This window comes from Balaenoptera physalus (genome assembly GCF_965194825.1).
Source record: "Balaenoptera physalus genome assembly, chromosome: 2".
Classification (NCBI taxonomy): domain Eukaryota; kingdom Metazoa; phylum Chordata; class Mammalia; order Artiodactyla; family Balaenopteridae; genus Balaenoptera; species Balaenoptera physalus.
In genome coordinates this window covers 90,812,831-90,826,234 of record NC_138883.1, presented here as the reverse complement: position 1 = coordinate 90,826,234, position 13,404 = coordinate 90,812,831, and the positions used below count along the sequence as shown (strand labels likewise).

General features: G+C 37.1%; 1 protein-coding gene across 9 annotated transcripts in view; it reads right to left on the bottom strand.

The window, feature by feature from the left end:
- The window catches only part of FAM227B (family with sequence similarity 227 member B), a 263,560-nt gene that overhangs the window by 243,080 nt on the left and 7,076 nt on the right, over positions 1-13,404 (bottom strand). For 2 of the 9 annotated variants that reach the window (XM_082453033.1, XM_082453034.1), the window contains exon 2: positions 9,070-9,119. The exons of 6 other annotated variants lie outside the window; for them this stretch is intronic. The gene's annotated coding sequence lies outside the window, so the exon portion shown is untranslated. Of the gene's footprint in view, positions 1-374; positions 3,097-9,069; positions 9,120-13,404 lie in introns of those variants that run through there. One more of the 9 variants, XM_082453036.1, reaches the window with a different exon arrangement.

Genomic DNA, 13,404 nt, shown 5'->3' with positions numbered 1-13,404 from the left:
TGAGGTTGAATACAATATTTCACTGTCTTAATACTGTTTAAAATATGTGATGAACATAAGTAAATATATAACAGATAATACAATAATAAAATAAAGGGCATATGTGACAGTCATTATAAAAAACAAGTGTACAGAAGCAAAGATGCACAGAGCTGTCAAGAAATTTTATGGAAAACACGGGCTCTAGACCTAGCCAAATTGAGAAGAGTAAGAAATAAGAGATGGCGTGCACAGAATGCTTAGAGACAAAAAAAATGCTCACAATATAATCTTCAGGGATAGTGAGTATAGCAATTTCACTAGAAGAAAGCTATCAGTATATTTTGAAATGCACAGAATACAAAGGAGCCGATTTAAAACAATTTAAACGTTACCTTTTTTTCCCCTTTGTAATGGCTGTCAAACCACTTCTAGTATAAAGCCCTAAAAACACCCACATTTCAACTAAAGGGAATTAGAAAAAGGAATTGAAGAAGTGAAACTTGCATAGGAAAGTTTCAGATAATTTCAATACACAATCCCAGAGTTCTCTAGGGGGGAAGTTAAAAGGAGCTGAGGCATAAATTCAACAGACTTATGACCTTGGTAGGATGTAGAAGGATGCAAAAACACCGATGCTTCCATGGTAACAATATGAAAATCCCAGACCAAATAAAAATCTTACTTTTCTATGGGGTTAGTGAAAAGTGGTGGATGCCAGTAAGCAGGACTACATAATTTGTGACAATTCAGAGTCCCTTGTTCAAAAAATAAGAATTTTAAGGTGGTAACATCAGACTATTAAACCTAGTATAGGGTCCTTCTAATCAGTAGGTCCTATGCAACTGCACAGCTTGCAAGCCCATGAAGCCGCCCTCCCTGTAATCCTTGATGACCTGAAATCCAGAGAGGAACATCTCCTTTATAAGTGAGCATAAAGCTGTGGCAGCTTCCTTACCCAACAGTGAGCTCTGTGCATACACTGAGGGAAGAGTTGGCCTGCCATGGGGCAGTAACTTCAAAGAGATGAAGAGAAATCAGCTGGGCCTCAAGAGTCAGCATGAGCTGGGGAATGAACCAGTGTTTGAAAGATACCCAAATGAAAGAATAAATGACTCTACCAAACAATCCCTTCTCCGGCCCCCAAGTCTTACTTACGAGTTTTGTTAGAAAAGCAGTAGAAGAGGAGGAGCTGGAAAGATACAGAACTTATGTAAGCCAACACATTCTTATAGTACTTGGGTTCCAGAAGCCCAGACAGAATTGAGTACATAGGTGAACCAATAATATCTAAAACTTCATTCCACACGTGTACCAACTCAACATTGACAAGATATAACAGGTGGCTGTGAAGAGGGAGGTTGGAATTTGGGTTAGTCACAAGTTAACTCAATCTAATTAAAGCTGCAGCCAACCCTAAAGCCCAACTCAAATCTAGGAGTATTTAAAAAAAAAAAAAAAAATCAGCCTCTCACTTGAAGTACTAAGGAGAGAAAAAAGGCTTGCGCTCTCAAAACTAAAACTTCAGCCTCCACAATTTTTTCCACATAATGTCTAATACACAATATAATTTCAAGACGTACAAAGAAGGAAAATGGGATCCATAATCAAAAGAAAATGCAGTCAATACAAACCAATTCACTGAGAATCCAGTGATTGTAATTAGCATCAAGGACTTAAAAACAGCTATTATAAATACATTAAAGATTTTAAAATATAGGTTGGATTATAGTGCATGAAGACATGGAGTATTTAAAGAGAAACAAATTCTAAAAAAGAAGCGAAGGGGATTTCTAGAACCATGCAAATACGAAACATTAAGAAAACTTGTGTCTATATTAATATCAAAGTAGACTTTAAGACAAGGAGTATTACCAGATATAAATAAGGTATTTCACACTGATAAAAGGTCACTCCATTAAGAAGTCATACCAATGCCAAATGCATTTGCATCTAATAAGAGAGCTTCAAAAGAAAGAGCAGAAGTTGATAAAACTAAAGGGAAATATAGGTGTTGGGCTGCACCTCACAGGCCTGAAAGCCTTGTAATTGCTCAGTTCCAAGACTGAAGAAAACCTGAAAACAGCGACAGAGACATCAATAGCTTAATAGACAGGAAATCTTACAAGTCCAAAGGCCTGGAGCCACACCTCACCTCCGAAAGCAGACAGGACACAGCAGCAATCTTTGCTACTCCGGGAAAAGGAGGCTACTATTTATAGGGGCAATTAACATCAGGTTGGCTCATCAGTTACCAGGGAAACCGGCAGAGGAGGGTCCTTCACAGCCCCTCCGGTTAATGAGGGCAGATGTTTCTCTTTGATAAACTAGCAGGTGGAGCTGTTTTGGTGTAAGGATTAGAATAATAACTGGCTGGGGAAGGGGCTGGTCCAGCAGGGGATATATAAAGAGGAAGAGACCAGCCATCTTGAGGGGTCTGATCGTATAATAGGCAATAGGTTTTAAAATCTCTTTGAGTAACTAATGAATCAAGTACACACACACACAAATCAGTAAGGAGATAAAAGATCTGAACAACATTATCAAGGAACTTAACCTAATTGACATTTATAGAATAACTATACCCCACAACTGTAGAATATACACAATCTTTTTTTTTAAATTAATTTATTTTATTTATTTTTGGCTGCATTGGGACTTTGTTGCTGTGTGTGGGCTTTCTCTAGTTGCAGTGAGCGGGGGCTACTCTTCCTTGCGGTGCTCGGCCTTCTCATTGTGGTGGCTTCTCTTGTTGCGGAGCATGGGCTCTAGGGCACACGGGCTTCAGTAGCTGCAGCACGCGGGCTCAGTAGTTGTGGCACATGGGCTTAGTTGCTCCATGGCATGTGGGATCTTCCCGGACCAGGGCTCGAACCCATGTCCCCTGCATTGGCAAGCAGATTTTTTTTTTTTTTAACATCTTTATTGGAGTATAATGGCTTTACAATGGTGTGCTAGTTTCTGCTTTATAACAAAGTGAATCTGTTATACATGTACATATATCCCCATATCTCTTCCCTCTTGCGTCTCCCTCCCTCCCACCCTATCCCACCCCTCTAGGTGGTCACAAAGCATCGAGCTGATCTCCCTGTACTATGTGGCTGCTTCCCACTAGCTATTTTACATTTAGTAGTGTATATATGTCCATGCCACTCTCTCACTTTGTCCCAGCTTACCCTTCCCCCTCCCCGTATCCTCAAGTCCATTCTTTAGTAGGTCTGTGTCTTTATTCCTGTCTTGCCCGTAGGTTCTTCATGACCATTTTTTTTTTCTTTTTTTAGATTCCATACATATGTGTTAGCATACGGTATTTGTTTTTCCTCTTTCTAACTTACTTCACTCTGTATGACAGACTCCAGGTCCATCCACCTCACTATGAATAACTCAATTTCGTTTATTTTTATGGCTGAGCAATATTCCATTGTATATATGTGCCACATCTTCTTTATCCATTCATCTGTCAATGGACACTTCGGTTGCTTCCATGTCCTGGCTATTGTAAATACAGCTACAATGAACATTGTGGTACATGACTCTTTTTGAATTATGGTTTTCTCAGGGTATATGCCCAGTAGTGGGATTGCTGGGTCATATGGTAGTTCTATTTTTAGTTTTTTAAGGAACCTCCATACTGTTTTCCATAGTGGCTGTATCAATTTACATTCCCATCAACAGTGCAAGAGGGTTCCCTTTTCTCCACACCCTCTCCAGCATTTATTGTTTCTAGATTTTTTGATGATGGCCATTCTGACCAGTGTGAGATGATATCTCATTGTAGTTTTGATTTGCATTTCTCTAATATTAATGATGTTGAGCATCCTTCCATGTGTTTGTTGGCAATCTGTATATCTTCTTTGGAGAAATGTCTGTTGAGGTCTTCTGCCCATTTTTGGATTGGGCTGTTTGTTTTTTTGACATTGAGCTGCATGAGCTGCTTGTAAATTTTGGAGATTAATCCTTTGTCAGTTGCTTCATTTGCAAATATCTTCTCCCATTCTGAGGGTTGTCTTTTCATCTTGTTTATGGTTTCCTTTGCTGTGCAAAAGCTTTGAAGTTTCATTAGGTCCCATTTGTTTATTTTTGTTTTTATTTCCATTTCTCTAGGAGGTGGGTCAAAAAGGATCTTGCTGTGATATATGTCAGAGTGTTCTGCCTATGTTTTCCTCTAAGAGTTTTATAGTGTCTGGCCTTACATTTAGGTCTTTAATCCATTTTGAGTTTATTTTTGTGTATGGTGTTAGGGAGTGTTCTAATTTCATGCTTTTACATGTAGCTGTCCAGTTTTCCCAGCACCACTTATTGAAGAGGCTGTCTTTTCTCCACTGTATATTCTTGTGGCAGGTGAATTCTTAACCACTGCGCCACCAGGGAAGTCCCACAATCTTTTTAAGTAATGGAACATGGAACCTTCACCAAGATGGACCTATGCTGTACCATAAGACAAGTCTCAAAAATTTCAAATAACTGAAATCATTCAGAGTGTGTTCTTTGACAACAATAGAAAATAGCAACAAAAAGACATTTAGGAAATCCTTGAATATTAAATAATCCATTTCTAGCTCAAAGAGGAAATAATAAGAAAAATTAGAAAGTTTTCTAACTGAATGATAATGAAAGATAATGAAAACACAATGTATTAAAATTTGTGGGATGCACCTAAATCTATGCTTAGAAGAAAACACAGTGCTTAGGAAGCTAAAAAAACTGAGAAGAATTAAAAAATAAGTAGAAAAACGAATAAAAAAGATATGAGCGTTAGTCAATGAAATGAAAATACAAAACCAATAAAGAACTCAACAAACTGAAATCTGGTCTTTTAAAAGATAAAAAAAAAAAGATACCTTAATAGACTGAAGTTAAAAAAACAAAAAAATATAAATGATCAATACCAGGAATGATGAAGGGGATGTCATTAGGGAATGTGCACACATTAAATGACTAAATGGCACATAATTGAAAACTTATGTCAATGAATTTGACAACCTAAATGAAATGCTCAAATCCTTAAAAAAAAAATTACCAAAACTGAAAGAAGATGATATAGTAACTTTCAAAAATAGAGGGAATACTTCCTAAATCATTTTATAAAGCCAGAATAACTTTGATAATAGAATCTTACAAGATTACAAAAAAGGATTATAGACCAAATGTCCCTCAAGAACATAGATACAAAAATCTTTAACAAATTACTACCAACTTGAGGCCAGTCAGATATAAAAAGTATATATCATGCTCACGTGTAGTTTACCCCAGGAATTCCAAAATCAGTTATAATAACTTTACATTGTCTTTAATGTATCATCAGTGTTGAGTGAGATTCAAAGCTATGAGATTTGTGGTAATCTTTAATGTCTGAATTTTAAAATTCTATGTAATTGATTGTTTAAAACTGATTTTTATTCATAATAATGACTTTTAAGACACATTATTCTAAAGATTCATAGAAGACTTGAGCATAAATATTTTACATTTAGGTATTTTAAATTCAAACCTAGTATTTTCAAAACACAATTCATGATCATTGCTTGAAACACAAGTCCTTACTCAGTAAATCTTGTTCTTATTTTTAATTATAGAGGTTTCACAATCATCCAGGTTTGAAGTCTGAATTATCTTAGACTCTTCCTTCTCCTTCCTTATCTCTTATATCCATTTTATCACAATTCCTTTAAAAAATACCTTTAATTATGCCTTCATTTACAGTTCCAATATTAATATAATAGTTATAATTATGGCTTGTTTTTTCCAAGTCATATGTGCAACTAATTTGTGTTTCTTAATCTTTTTGTTAAAGTAAAAAACACATACAGTAAACTGCACAGCTCTTAAGTGTATGGATTGATAATTTTTTTTTTTACAAATCTATACACCCCTATAACCAATGTACAAATCAACATACAGAACATTGCTAGTAACCCAGAGTAATGTCTTACTCCTTTCCAGTCATTTGCCTCCCCAATATAAACAGTATTCTACTTCTACCTCTCTAGATAAGTTTTACCTATTTTTGAACTTCATTTGAATGGAAAAATCAATATGTACACTTTCTACCTTCCTTCACTTGACACTGTGTCTGTAAGATTCATCCATGTTGTTTCAACATATAGTAGTAATGCTTTTTCTTTGCTGTGTAATATTCTATTATATAACATATACCAAAATTTATCCATTCTACTTTTGATGGGCATTTGAGTCCTTTTCTATTTGTGTAAATTATGTTGTATATATTAAATCAAGATAATACGAAAGCTTTTTTCATGTCTTTTGGTATACTTGATATAGAACTGGGAGTGGGATTGCTGGGTCGGCTTTAGTAGATATTGTCAAGTAGTTTTCCAAAGTGGTTGTCCTTATTTTCACTATGAACAGAAGTGTATGAATGTTCCAGTAATTCCACATTCTTACTAAAGAATGTAGTATTCTTTAGTACTACTGTATATTTAGTATTGTCAATACTTTTAAATGTAGCAATTCTGGTGGGCATGTAGTTGTATCTTGTGATTTTAATTTGCATTTCCTTGAGGAAAAATGATGTTGATCAACTGCTTGTTGGCAATCTGGATATATTCTTCTGTGAAGCAAATGTTCAAGTCTTCTGCTCAATTTTTATTTGGGAGTTGGTATTTTTAACTGATTTTATTGATATTGATTTGATGGCATTTTTATTAATTTTTTATTGTTATGATGTAGAGCCTTTGTCAGATAAGACAAAATAGTGTGCACCATTTTAATGCTTTTTATTATGATGCTTTAATTTTAGTAAAGTCAATTATTTATGCATTTTTATCTTATCTAAGAAATTTTTAACCTACCCCAAAGTAAAAAGATGGTCTTTTATTTTACCTTCTAAATGTCATACTTCTTTACTTTCACATTTAAGTCTATGATCATTTAAGTCTATGAATTGATTTTTGTGTTTTAGGTGAGGTTAAAAAATTGAGGGTTTTTTTTTTTTCCACATGAATTTCCAGTTGATCCAGAACCAATTACTTTAAAAGATTGTGTTTCCTGCTACATTTCAGTACCACCTAGCCATATATTCAAGTGGCTATATATGTCAGGATGTAGGTCTGTTTCTGGACACTCAGTTCTGTTCCTTTGGTGTAATTTTCTGTTCTTTTGACAATGCCATACAGTTTCAATAACTGTACCTTTATTTTAAATCTTAATATGTTATAGTTTACATACTCCAGCTTTGTTTTCCTCTTTGATTTGCTCATCACTATTTTTATCCTTTTACATTTCCCTTTAAGTTTTAGGAATCAGATTGTCAAATTCTGCAAAAACCTACTGGAACTTTGATTAGGATTAGATGACATATATTGATCAATTTGAGTAACTAACATCTTTACAATGTTGTATCTTTGAACCCATGAAAATAGTATATTTCTCCATTAATTTAGATCTTTTAAAATTCCGTTTGGTACTGTTTGTTAGAGATCTTGGACAATCTTTCATTAGATTTATCCCAGGATACTTGATGATTTTTGTTCCTATTGTATGCTTTAAATGTTTAAACTGCAAATGTATTTTTAACATGTCCTTTTCTATTGTTTCTTCCTAGTAAATAGAAATATAAATGATTTTTCTATTTAAATCAGCTATATTGAGGTATAATTTACTACGTAATTACTACATAAAAAACTACCATTTTAAGTCACAGTTCAAAGAATTTTGAAAAATGCATACATCCATGTAACCTCCATTACAATTAAAATGTGTAATATTTAGATCACTCCCAAAATGTTTCCTTGTGCTACTTTATTTTTGATCCCTACAACTCCACGCAAAAATATCCCACCACTGGCGTTAGGCAACACTGATCTGCTTTCTGTAACTATAGACTAGTTAGTTATAAATTAGCTTTGCCTGGTCTAGAATTTCGTAAGAATGGAATCATAACATTATGCACTCTTTTGTATCTGGCTTTTTTTGCTCAACATAAGTTTTCTGTGAAATATCCAAGATCACTGCATATTATTGCTGAGTAGTATTCCATTTTGTGTGTGTGTGTGTGCATTGCCTTGTTTAAAGATTTGAGCTATTATGGAAAAAAGCTGCTATGAAAATTGCATACAAGTCTGTGGATACATTTTAATTCCTCTTAGGTGGCTACCAAAGGTAAATACCTTATGACAATTAAAGAAATTGAATTTGTAATGAAAAATCTCACAAAGAAAAACTCCAGAATCAAATGGCTTCACAAGTATATTATATCCAAGATTTAAGAAAGCAATCACACAAATCTTATACATAATCTTGCAGAAAATAAAGGAGAAGGGAACATGTTCTAATCATTTTATATTTGTTCTCCTATATGTAATGTGTCTTTTTCCTCTGGCTGTTTTTCAAATATTATCTTTATCACTGGTTTTCAGCAGTCAGTGGGGTTGCTTTCCTCCCTCCCTCCCTTTTCCTCCCTTCCCCTGGTCCTTCCTTTCTTAATTCTGTTTGGGTTTGCTGAATTTCTGAATGTGTTCTTTTATAGTTTTCATCAATTTGGATAATTATCCATTATTATTTATTCAAATGTTTTTTTCTTCTGCCCATCTTTCCTTCTGGGACTCCAACTGCATCTATGTTAGATAGCTTGAGATTGTTCTACAGGTCACTGAGTCTGTTGGGTTTTTCTTCTTAGGCCATGCAGTGAGGCATGCAGGATCTTAATTCCCCGACCAGGCATCAAACCCACGCCCCCTGCATTGGAAGGTCACAGTCTTAACCACTGGACCACCAGGAAGTCCCCTGTTGGTTTTTTTTTTTCCAACCTTTTTTTCTCTGTGCTTCAGTTTGGATAATTAATGTTGTTAAGTGCAACCAGTGAAGTCTTCATTTCAGACTCTATTTTTTTTTCCTGGGTGCTATGTTGAAGCCCTAAGCCCCAATGTGACTGTGTTTGGAGATGGGGCTTTTGGGGGGAAATTAAGTTTAAATGAGGTCATAAGGATGGGACCCTAGTCCAATAAGAGTGTTGTCCTTATAAGAAGAGGAAGAGACACCAGAAGGATCTTTGTCTCCATGCATGCACAAAGGCTATGTGAGGACACAGTGAGAAGGCAGCCATCTACAAGCCAGAAAGAGAAGTCTCACCAGAAACCAACACGAACAGCACCTTGGTCTTGGACTTCAGGCCTCCACAACTGTGAGAAAACAAATTTTTGTTGTTTAAGTTACCAAGTCTGTGGTATTCTGTTATGGCAGCTAGAGCAGACTAACATAGATGCAATTTCTCAATATTGTTATAGAATCATTCAGATTGTCTATTTCCTCTTTCATCAGTTTGGTAAACTGCGTTTTTCAAGGGAAACAAAAAATGTCAATTACTTTGACATAAGTATTTGTTCTTAATAGCCTCTTATTATTTTTACCATCTGTAGGATGTTTCCACTTTCACTCCTGCTATTTGAGTTTTCTCTTTTTACTTAGTCAGTCTAAGGCTTTTCAATTTTATTAATCCTTTCAAAGAGCTAATTTTGGCCTTGTTGCTTTTCTATAGTGCACATTTGTTTTCAATTTCATTGATTTCTGATCTTATCTTCATTAGTGCCTTTATTCTACAGATGTTTGAGAATTTCCGAATGGAAAAATCTGATCCTCTTATGAAGACACAGTGAGCTTGAGCTTTATATCACTGTTTTAATCTTTATTCTTCAATACGAACAGAAATCCTAGGCTTACTAGATATTTAAGGAATAGCTGTAAAATTTCAAAAAAGATAAAAATAAAAAAATAGAAATCCAAACAGATAACAAAATAAAATCTGAGAGGATACAGACAATACGGGGAACAGAAGGAAAATTTTAAAACATCTTTAAGATTCTTAGAGAGATATGATAAGATAATGCATCTCTGAAACCAAAACAGCATTTTATGAGGTAAGAAAGAAAAGAAAGTTAAGGTACAAATATAATGCTATAAATTAATTATTCAACAAAGTTTGTAGGGGGAAAATAGCTGAAGAAATCTTCTGGAAACTAGAATAAAAAATGTTAAAGAAAAGAATCAGAGGAAAAAAGATAAGAACTAATATGATTATTTCTGGAAAATGACTTTCAACCTAGAAATTTAAATATAGACAGCCCATCAATTAAGTACGTGGTATATTTCAGATCTGCAAGCCACTTTAAAAAATAAAAAAATCACCATTTCTCCCTGTATTAGTTTCACATCGCTGCTGTAACAAATTACCAAAAACTTAGTTGCTTAAATCAACACAGGTTTACTTATCTCACAGCCCTGCAGTTTAGAAGCCTGAAATGGATCTGCAGAGCTATAGTACTCCTTCTGGAAGCTCTAGGGGAGAATTTGCTTCCTTGCTTTTTCCAGCTACTAGGAATCCCCTACATTGCTTTGCTCCTTAGCTCCTTCTTCAAAACTCAAAGCCAGTAGTGTAGCATCTTCTTCCCTCTCTGACCTCTTATCTCTCTCCTACAGGGATGCTTGTGATTATGTTGGACCCACCTAGATAATCCAGCAATTTCCTCATTGCAGGATCCTTAACTTAATCACATACACAAAGTTCCTTCTGCCATATAAGAAAACATATTCATAGGATCTGGAGATTAGGGTGTGGACATCTTTGGCAGGGATGGGGGGGCAGTTATTATCTGTCTACAACATTTATCTTTTCTCAGGAAGCTACTAGAGGATATGTTTCAGAAAAACAAAGGATTCCATAAAGAAAAAGGAATCAAGGAATCCAACACAGGAGAGCACTATCGGATTGGTAAAAGAAACTAATACTGAATGAACTAGAGGTTGAAATGCTCTAGAGGGAATATCTGGAAGGAAAAAAAAAATCTGCTAGATTAATTGATGTGTTTGAATGTAATGTTTTATCACTTTGGCAGAGTTTCTGAGGACAGATTATTAATAAGTACATAAAAATATAGCAATTAAGACAAAGGAAGATAAAAGTCTGTATTAAAAGTTAATGTGGAGGGAGACCTTCAAGATGGTGGAGCAGTAAGATGTGGAGATCACCTTCCTCCCCACAAATACATCAGAAATACATCTACATGTGGAACAACTCCTATAGAACACCTACTGAACACTGGCAGAAGACCTCAGACTTCCCAAAAGGCAAGAAACTCTCCACGTACCGTACCTGGGTAAGGCAAAAGAAAAAAGGAAAAACAGAGACAAAAGAATAGGGATGGGACATCCACCTCTAGGAGGGAGCTGTGAAGGAGGAAAGGTTTCCACACACTAGGAAGCCCCTTCACTAGCAGAGACGGGGGGGTAGCAGGGGGGAAGCATCAGAGCCACGGAGGAGAGCGCAGCAATAAGGGTGCAGAGGGAAAAGCAGAGAGATTCCCACACAGAGGATCGCTGCTGACCAGCACTCACCAGCCCGAGAGGCTTGTCTGCTCACCCACTGGTCGGGACGGGTGGGGGCTGGGAGCTGAGGCTCGGGCTTCGGAGTTCACATCCCAGGGAGAGGACTGGGGTTGGCTGTGTGAACAGAGCCTGAAGGGGGCTAGTGCGCCACAGCTAGCTGGGAGGGAGTCCGGGAAAAAGTCTGGAACTGCCTAAGAGGCAAGAGACTGTTGTTTCGGGTTGCACGAGGAGAGGGGATTCAGAGCACCACCTAAATGAGCTCCAGAGACGGGCGTGAGCCACGACTATCAGCACGGACACCAGAGACGGGCATGAGATGCTAAGGCTGCTGCTGCAGCCACCAAGAAGGCTGTGTGCAAGCACAGGTCACTAACCACACCTCCCCTCCCAGGAGCTTGTTCAGCCCGCCACTGCCAGGGTGCCGTGAACCGGGGACAACTTCCCCAGGAGAACACATGGCTTGCCTCAGGCTGTTGCAACGTCACATGGCCTCTGCCGCTGCAGGCTCACCCCGAATTCCGTACCCCTCCCTCCCCCTGGCCTGAGTGAGCCAGAGCCCCCTAATCAGCTGTTAGTTTAACCCCGTCCTGTCTGGGTGGGAACAGATGCCCTCAGGCAACCTACACTCAGAGGCGGGGCCAAATCCACAGCTGAACCCCAGGAGCTGTGCGAACAAAGAAGAGAAAGGGAAATTTCTCCCAGCTTCAGGAGCAGTGGATTAAATCTCCACAATCAACTTGATGTACCCTGCATCCCTGGAATACCTGAATAGACAATGAATCATCCCAAAATTGAGGCAGTAGATTTTGGGAGCAACTGTAGACTTGGGGTTTGCTTTCTGCAAATCTAATTTGTTTCTGGTTTTACGTTTATCTTAGTTTAGTATTTAGAGTTTATTATCAATGGTAGATTTGTTTATTGATTTGGTTGCTCTCTTCCTTTTTTTTTTATATATAGATATATATATTTTTTTCCTTTTTCTCTTTCTGTGTGTGTGTATGTGTATGCTTCTTTGTGTGATTTTGTCTGTATAGCTTTGCTTTTACCATTTGTCCTAGGGTTCTATCCGTCCTTTTTTTTTTTTGTATAGTTCTTAGCACTTGTTGTCATTGGCAGATTTGTTTTTTGGTTAACTTGTTCTCTTCTTTCTTTCTTTCTTTTTTCATTACTTTTTAATTTTTTTTATTTTAAATAATTTTTTAATTTTTCATTTTAATAACTTTATTTTATTTTATTTTTTAATTTTTTTCTCCCTTGCTTCTGAGCCATGTGTCTGACAGGGTCTTGGTGCTCTGGCCGAGTGTCAGGCCTGTGCCTCTGAGGTGAGAGAGCCAAGTTCAGGACACTGGTCCACTAGAGACCTCCAGCTCCATGTAATATCAAACGGCAAAAGCTCTCCCAGAGATCTGCAACTCAACACTAAGACCCAGCTCCACTCAACGACCAGCAAGCTACAGTGCTGGACAACCTATGCCAAACAACTAGCAAAAAAGGAACACAACCAAACCCATTAGCAGAGAGGCTGCCTAAATTCACAATAAGGTCAGAGGCACCCCAAAACACACCGCCAGACACAGTCCTGCGCACCAGAAAGAAGATCCAGCCTCATCCACCAGAACACAGGCACCAGTCCCCTCCACCAGGGAGCCTACACAACCTACTGAACCAAGCTTAGCCACTGGGGACAGACACCAAAAACAACGGGGACTACGAACCTGCAGCCTGCAAAAAGGAGACCCCAAACACAGTAAGTTAAGCAAAATGAGAAGACAGAGAAACACACAGCAGATAAAGGAGCAAGGTAAAAACCCACCAGACCAAACAAATGAGGAAACAGACAATCTACCCAAAAAAGAATTCAGAGTAATGATAGTAAAGATTATCCAAAATCTTGGAAATAGAATGGAGAAAATACAAGAAACGTTTAACAAGGACCTAGAAGAACTAAAGAGCAAACAAACAATGATGAACAACACAATAAATGAACTTAAAAATTCTCTAGAAGGAATCAAGAGCAGAATAACTGAGGCAGAAGAACAGATAAGTGACCTGAAAGATAAAATAGTGGAAATAACTACTGTAGAG